The 8,673-nt window shown below is 44.8% G+C and overlaps 1 pseudogene; it reads right to left on the bottom strand.

The window, feature by feature from the left end:
- Positions 1-3,449: 3,449 nt before the first annotated feature.
- On the bottom strand, positions 3,450-3,590 carry LOC147024603 (signal recognition particle RNA; annotated as a pseudogene).
- Positions 3,591-8,673: the final 5,083 nt, after the last annotated feature.

Below are 8,673 nucleotides of genomic sequence, written 5' to 3'. Positions count from 1 at the left end.
GGCTGTTGTCGCGACGTTGCGATGACCTGCTTGCCGTCGACAGTCGCGATCCGCGAACTTCTTGAACGCGACGGACTCGCTGCAACTCCCCGCCGACACCGCCTGAACAACACAGGCGGGCCTTGCATCATGAGCGCAGCCGAAGCGCGAGAGCTCAGCGCGAAAGCTGGCACGGCTCCCGTTGCTCCCGAACCGCAGATCATCATTGCAGGAAGCAACGAACGGCCGCTCCCGTTGCATCGATGTGGCTCCTGCCGCCAGAACCTCGCCCTTGGGTCTCGAAGGAAGCACCGGCGCACCTGGAGGTACGAACTGGAGATCCAGCTCGAGGTGCGCCAACCAGTCCCGACCCAAAAGGGCGGGCCCCCCTCCCCTCGTACCACAAACACCGAGAGTAGGGCGCTTCGACCCCGGCAGACCACCGAGACGTCGGCCACCGCAAGCGGTGCAATCGCTTCGCCGGTGTACGTGCACAGTGACAAGGTCGTCTTGACCAGGCGAACACCGCGGAGACTACGAGCCGCCCGCTCGCCCATGACCGACACTGCAGCTCCGGTGTCAACGTAAAACACGGTCGGCTTGCCATTCACCTCGACTTCCACCGCGATTGGTCTTGTCACCTCCGGACCAATCGAAAACAGACTCAACATTGGTTGCATCCCCTGCTCCGGCCTGCCGGCATCGCTATGCCCCGGCTGCAGGCCGCTCCCCAGGTCACTGGGGTCCTCCCGCACCTCGCCATCCAAGACCCCAACGGAGGCCCCCGCCATCCGACACACACGCTTCAAATGTCCCACCTTGTGACAATGCAAACACACGGTGTTCTTATACGGGCACACTCATCGCAGGTGCGGACCACCACACCCCCAGCACCCCTGGAAATCCACCTCGCTCCCGGTGCAGCCGCGCTGCGGCGCGCGCCCCCGGCCCGCACCGCCAGACGCGGCGGCGATGGCGCGGACATCCGTGAGCATCTGTTCGACAGCCGACGCAGTCCCGACCGCTGAGTCGAATGTAACGTCGCTCACCCAGAGAATGGCTGCCACCATCTTCGCGTCTCGCAGACCTGAAATAAAACGATCTCTGAGTCGCGCCGGATGCTCCTCTGCCGTAAACTTGCAAGCCACGGCCGAATGCTTCACCCGTGCCACGAAATCTGCAACGCGCTCCTCCGCACCCTTCGCGAGGTGATCCAACTGGTACCGAGCGAGCTGCAATGACTTCTCTGGCGCCAAGTGGGTCTTCATCTTCTCCACGATATCCTGAAACGATAGCCCGTCATCACTGGGCTTATCTGGAGCTACCAAATCACTCAGCAGCCGGTAGTGCTCCGTCGACAGCGAGGCGAGCAAGATCGACTTGCGTTTGCCTTCATCATCCACATCATTCGCGTGGAAATAGCAGCCCAATTGTTCAGAAAACAATTCGAAGTCATCTCCCACGAAGACGGGCACGTGTCCGTGCGCCGTGCCCCGACCTTCTGCCATGCTGGTGAGATGCCGAACCGCGCGGGGTGCGCTGAGTTACTCGCTGCCGATCCGAACCCAACCACCCTGCACACGCCGATCCGGACAGCCTCGTCGCCAAACTGTAGTGTCGTGGTAGTGGTGCTTCGAAGGCAGACACGAGCGGGGGAAACAGTCCAACCCGGCTTTGTTGCACGAGTGGGAGCGTGAGCGTACGTTGCCCGTAACTCCCCTTTATTACGTACTCAATGCACTCTACGAGCCACAGCGACTACAGCAACCACTACAACGCCTCAGGCGGCGCGCACTCCTATATCCCTTGCACGCACGTGATCATGCCGACCACTCCTCCACATCGTGCCCTGCCCCCGCAGGCCTGCTACACCACACTACACCACGCTACACCACACCAGGGTATTCTTTCTGTCGTCTGGGAACAAACTTGAATAAAAGATTAGATGAGGCTGACAATCCTAAACCGTGGAGCAAACCTATCAATCGGGTTGATGAAGTGTGCATGAGGCATGATATTGATTATGGGAATAGCACAACTTTGGAAGAAAAGCATGAAGCCGATAGAGAAATGTTGTTTCATTTGTCTCTGATACAAAATCCAATCTTGAGAGAAAAAGTTGATAGGTTCATCGTGAAGATGATCAATGCTAAATTGAAACTTGGGCTTGGAAATTCAAAATCTTGTAGGTTCGAATGATGTCATTAAGATTGAAGAGCAATTCGCTGATGAATTACATAAACCAATATTCACAAAGTTTCAGAGAAGGAAGGTTTATTGCAAGGAAGTTGATTATATCTGGTCCGCTGATTTGATTGAACTCAATAATGATAAGGGGTACAAGTATGCTCTAACCGTTATTGATTTGAGGAGTAGATATGCGTGGATTGTCCCTTTAAAAAACAAAACAGGTAATACTCTTATGTTAGCCTTTCAACAGATATTTAATAAAAGCAAGAGAAAACCTAAAAAAATTGTGGACTGATGAGGGTACAGAGTTCTACAACCAAACGTTTATGAATTTTCTTTAAAATTACAACATTATATTACACAGCACCTTTAATGAAGGAAAAGCGGTTGTTATTGAGCGATTCAATCACACTTTAAAAGAGAGACTATATAAAAAATTCACCCAACTCTGTTCTCAACAATGGTTATCTTTAATTCAGAAAATTGTAGATATAAGTATAATGATACGATTCACACCTCAACGAACACCAAACCATCAGAAACATTTACAAAATTGGAATATGAAAAAGAGATTAATGTCAGAAAGCCTAAGTTCAAAGTTGGTGATATTGTAAGAATATATAGGTGGAAATCTCATTTTGAAAAAGGTTATGCTAAGTGATGGACAAATGAACTTTTTTAAAAATCGTTGATGTAATAGATTCAGTTCTTTGGACTTATAAGGAATATGATTTAAAGGGGGAAGAGATTTAAGGTTCATTTTTATTCACAGGAATTTCAAAAGACAAAGATAAATTGAAAATTTTTTTTGACTCCACCCCTTTTTAACTGCACCCCTTTTTGACTATGCCCACACAAGCCCCACCCAAGCAAACCCCACCCACAAATGCCACATACACACAATCCCCATACACACAAGTTCCACACACATAAACCCCACCCCACACAAGCTCCACACCCATAAACCCCACCGCACACAAGCTCCATCCACAAAAACCACATCCACACAAACCCCACCCACAAAAGCCACATCCACACAATCCCCATACACACAAGCTCCACACACATAAACCCCACTCCACACAAGCTCGACCCACAAAACCCCACCCACACAAGCCCCACCCACGCAAACATCATCCACTTGTTGTTCGTCTTTCGGCTGCTCCCGTTAGGGGTCGCCACAGCGGATCATCCGTTATGATCCACATACTGATTTGGCATAGGTTTTACGCCGGATGCCCTTCCTGACACAACCCTGGTCGCCTCTTATGACACAGGGATAAGGATTGGGTTTCGCCATGATTCCGGGCTGCCCGACACCTTCTCATAGTGCGGCCCAGTGCAGAGCTCCCGTCATCAAGCGATCCTCCAACCCAAGCCTCCGAGTAGCCGGATTACAGGCGCACGCCACTACGCCCGGTTCGCAAACATCATCCACATCCATCATATTCACATAATTAGTGATTCGTTAATTCATTTCCCTCACACAACATGTTTATTTAATTTTAAAAATTTTGCTCCTTCCACGCAAACCACATACACAAACCCCACCCACACAAGCTACACCCACCCACACAAGCTCCACCCACCCACACAAGCTCCACCCATCCACACAAGCACCACCCACCCACACAAGCCCACCCACCCACACAAGCCCCACCCCCCTGTGCGCCCCTACCTTTGACCCACCACCCCCCTCATCCCACCCCACCCTTCCCCACACACACACGGGGGAGGGGAGGGGTGGGATGAGGGGTGGTGGGTTGTTGAGGGAGCGCACCTACCCCCCTCCCCCCCTTTACATCTCCTTTATTCTTTTCTTGTTATTCAAAATCAGATAATTATAAGGAAAGCAAATATAATTAATCAAGATTGAAAATATTAAACATTTTTCTTTGGGTAAATATTCAGTCGCGAAAATGGACGATCTTTCCCAGCAGTCTGCTTCAGATGTCTTGTGATTTTGAAACTCGGATACCATATTCTGTTTAGAAACAAAGAGTGAAGAACAATTAGGGTATATAAAGATGATTATTTTATGATATTAATAAAATAATAAATATAACATTTACCTCCAGAAGATAGCTGAGGATGTGCCTTTTCAAGGTTTGATATTAATCGGACGAGTGCTTCCCAAGTTATGGCCATTTATTTACCAAACGGATGATAGACACGTTGTTGCGTGGGCGTGGCCGATGGGAAAGGGAAGCTCAGCCGTGTTCGCCATTACGGGTTACAACGTACGGACTTCCGGATCCATTACGGGTTACAACGTACAGACTTCCGGATAATGACTTCGTGTATTCTAATAATTTCTCGATTTCTTATGCGCATTTATAGATAAACACAATGCCCCAAGTTATGATCGTTTTCATATTAGACGGTGTATAAATTTTGGTAACATCAGAGTGCTGGTATGCTCCGAACCAGGAAGTAAAATTTTTTTCTCTCTCTTCTCTTTTTGTTTTTCCTTGCCACGACATTGTGAAAAGGTAAAATACGTTGGCGCTAATTGAATAATTGGGTATTAAAACTAAATTGCGAATAATCGTAACTGCGAATAATATTCAAACTTCCGGGCCACGCACGTACGGGCACGTGAGAGCAAATAAACGGCCTGCGTGGTTGTTGTTTGTTGCTCGCGGTTTGAATTTTTTTTTTATGGGCACGTACTAGTAATAATGAGTCAGACACACACACACACACACACACACACACACACACACACACACACACACACACACACACAAACACACACACACACACACACACACATAAACAAACATGCACAAACACACATACACACATATGTATACACACATATGTATACACACACATATGTATACACACACACATATACACAGACATGCACATATATACACACACGCGCACATATATACACACACACGGAGACAGAGACAGAGTGATAATTTCTCACCTTGGACTCGGATCATTCAAGATCAAAGGACGTGTAATTACTTGTTTCCAGTCAACAATAATATCATTCAGTTCATTTCCAAACGAATAAATGTTTTCAAGGAAGTCGTTCATTTTTATCCATTCCTCGTAATATTCAAATAACTCATTTTTAACATCAGTTATTAACGATGTTCTTATTGGGGACAACCTGTTGGAAAAAAGACTTACAATAATTATTGGTTGTATAGTGATTAATTCTGTTTTAAACAACAAATAATGAATTGGGTTGAGATCTCACCTGTCATCTTGTGAAAATGATTGATCTGTAAGGTTGGAGTACTCCTCTTTACAATCCATTCTCTGAATGAAACACGCTGGGCACACAAGTCTGTTTAAATCAGCAACTTGATGATGTAATGGGAGATTACAAAACAATGGTTTTTCCAGAGTGTTCCCACACAGGAAATGACCGGAATTTTTTTGGCTTGGTTCAGGTGAGCAGCTTGGTTGCCTTCAAACTGACTTATTTTAACACGAAAATAAAACATCTTGCTTTGAATGATTTTTATAAAACCTACGTTTAAAGTTGTTTTTAGATAAACTCTGTTCTGTTAGTGTTCTGATGATTTAAAATATAACCACGAGAGACAAGGGCACAGAATACTTCCTCATTTTCATGGCATGACTGTGCTCTCAACAAAAAACTTCCCCATTTCACAAAACCGAATGAGGGATAAAGTGAATAAAGGTGATGAATGTAAAAGGAAAATTGTTATTCCCCAAAGTAGAACATGGACAAATATTCATTGGTTCGCTCTTTGAGTGGAATGAAAGGAAAGAAGTGCTTTAATCAGTAAAGGCGCTGTCACACATTGACGATTTAGCCAGCGTATGCCGACTTATGAAAAATTTGTTTAAAACGCTGGCACATGTCGAATACGTTATGGGTAAGTTTTGTATACGTTAAGAGCACGCTGAAAAACACTGCCATATGTCGTAGTACGCTGGCTTTCATCGTTGTACTTTGCGGTTGTCCTCAAATTTTAGCATGCTTGAAATTTTACGACGTATGCCAGCGTATGACTCACACGTTCCGCTACGCTGGCCATAAGTTGTAGGCACGTTATGCGATAGTTGACACATGTCGACACACGTTACTTGTAAGTTACTCATAAGTCGAAACACGTCGAGGTAATGATTAGCGTGCCCGAAAATTATTTATAACCGATGAGTAACGTGTTGTAGGCACGTTACATGATCGTTGACACACGTCGAGGCACGTTATGCGATCGTTGACACACGTCGAGGCACGTTACTTGTAAGTTAATCATAAGTCGAAACACGTCGAGGTAATGCTTAGCGTACCCAAAACTTATTTCTAACCTATGAATAACGTGCTTTGAACCTATGTGTAACGTACCTCCAACGCATATTGACGTATGTAGACGTATTTGATTGACGTCTTCTGCATGACCACATAACTTACTGAACGTGTTTCTAATTTACAGCTACCGTTTCATGGCGTATTGGCAGCTTAAAAAAAAAAAAACAACAACAATGACTTCCGATATTTCGTCACATTCCATTACGTCACGTCCGATTGCCTCTTCAGTTTGCTCATGTGTTATTCTTAGTTCCTCCTCTGTGAATATTTTCTGTTTGAGGATATTGTCACGTCGATGTCTGACGTGGATTTTTTTCAGCCCAGCTTGTTGTGATCGTTGTCCTCCTGAAGGATTCTAACTGCCCGATTGTGGAATCCTATTTGACTTCAGACAGAGTTTAACGTTTGTCCGATTTGGTTATAAAATCCTACAAAAACCCTATCGACACTGATAAAACTGATGTCCACACAAGTCCTTCCTTGTGAAACAATTTATTTTCTAATTATACACCATACACTTCTCACCCTTGTACAATGAACTTAAGAATCCCCATTGATTGCAATATTATTTGGTTCTATTTCATTTATTCTTACTTTAGTTAACAGTTAGACCAACCCGATTCAATTCACTTCCACATTACATCAGAGAGGTTTATTCTAACTTGGTACATGGTCAGTTCCAAGGAGTACAAGCCACTGAGATACTATACTTCCTCACGTGCTTGCACTGAAACAATTTACCTTTCAAAGCATTATATACTTTCATGAGAGAGAGGTTGGGGGATATTCACCCAGCCTGTAGACGTGTCCTTTAGAAGAAAAGCCACTTCGTACATTTCTAAGCAAAGGTTCATTTATCAGCTCGGTCACTCTGCTCCAGAACAACACATTTCTTATCATTTAGGGCAAAAGTCTTTTGGCCAGAAATGACAGCCAATTCAACTTGCAGCATAAAAGTTACATTTCTGAAACTCCATTTGTTACAATTTTAAAATACATTAATATAAATTTTTCCCCCACACGTCGAAACTTAAAAGCAAATGTCCGAATATATTTTAAAATTAGTGATGGACTAAAAAATAAAAAACAAAACAACAACAACAACAACCAAATATTTCATCACGTGCCTTTACGGAGCCAAGGAGAAAAAAAGAAAATCTGCCTTGACGGAGAAAATAAGTTTCGGGTATGCTAACCATTACCTCGACGTGTTTCGACATATGAGTAACTTACAAGGAACTCGTGTCGACGTGTGTCAACGATCACATATTGTGCCTACAACTTATTCCCAGCATAGCGGAATGTGTGAGCCATACGGCGAGTACGTCGTAAAATTTTCAGCATGCTTGAAATTTCACGACGTACGAGACGTACCACGAAATATGACAGCATACTTCATCGTTTTTCAGCATGCTCTTAATGTATACACAACTTACCCATAACGTATTCGACGTGTGCCAGCTTGGTTCGGCAAATTTTTCATAGGTCGGCATATGCTGGCTAAATCGTCAAGGTGCGACTGCGTGGTTGACACTTTCAATTTTCAGGCGGTTATGATTGAAGTCGGTGTGCGGCAGGTTTTTAACAGGCTACGCCACGAGTTCGTCGGCGATACGTGCAGCGCGCTATGCATAAGTTAGACTATCGTTGGGCATAGGTTGTGAACGCCGCCAACAGGCTAAGCATTCGTTGGTATAAGTTATCTATAAGACAAGGAAACGTTCTGTGCCCGTTACTAATATGTTATGCATACGACCAACACGTTATGAATACGACCAAAACTTAAAAAAAAACATCAAAATTTCAGCGTACGCCAACGTTTTACATACATTTTTAGGTCATCTCTTCGAACATGACCTAATAATATTGGTGTTGAGAGGAGAGGTGATGATCCGTCCGTCCGTCCGTCCACAATGAAGTTGAAGCGGGAGATCTGGTCATGAGTGATCCTGATAGAGGTCGATGAGACGTACACGATGGTATGACATTCAAGGTCACCGAAGGTCAAGGTCACGAGGCCTTAGAATTTGAAAATCGTCATTTTCGCAACTTCAATCTCCTCTTCCATTTATGAAGCGATCTTGAATTTGATTGTGGCATATGAATCTATAGGACAATATCTAAATTTGGTCGGGCCGGATTTTTGATGTTCCCTTTCGTTTTCGTGTCACGTGACTTCAAAGTTGGCAAAAAATGCAAAA

This window comes from Eptatretus burgeri, chromosome 6, assembly GCF_056783735.1.
Source record: "Eptatretus burgeri isolate ZD-2024b chromosome 6, Ebu_testis_v1, whole genome shotgun sequence".
In the NCBI taxonomy this organism is placed as follows: domain Eukaryota; kingdom Metazoa; phylum Chordata; class Myxini; order Myxiniformes; family Myxinidae; genus Eptatretus; species Eptatretus burgeri.
This window is presented reverse-complemented; position numbering and strand designations above follow the sequence as displayed.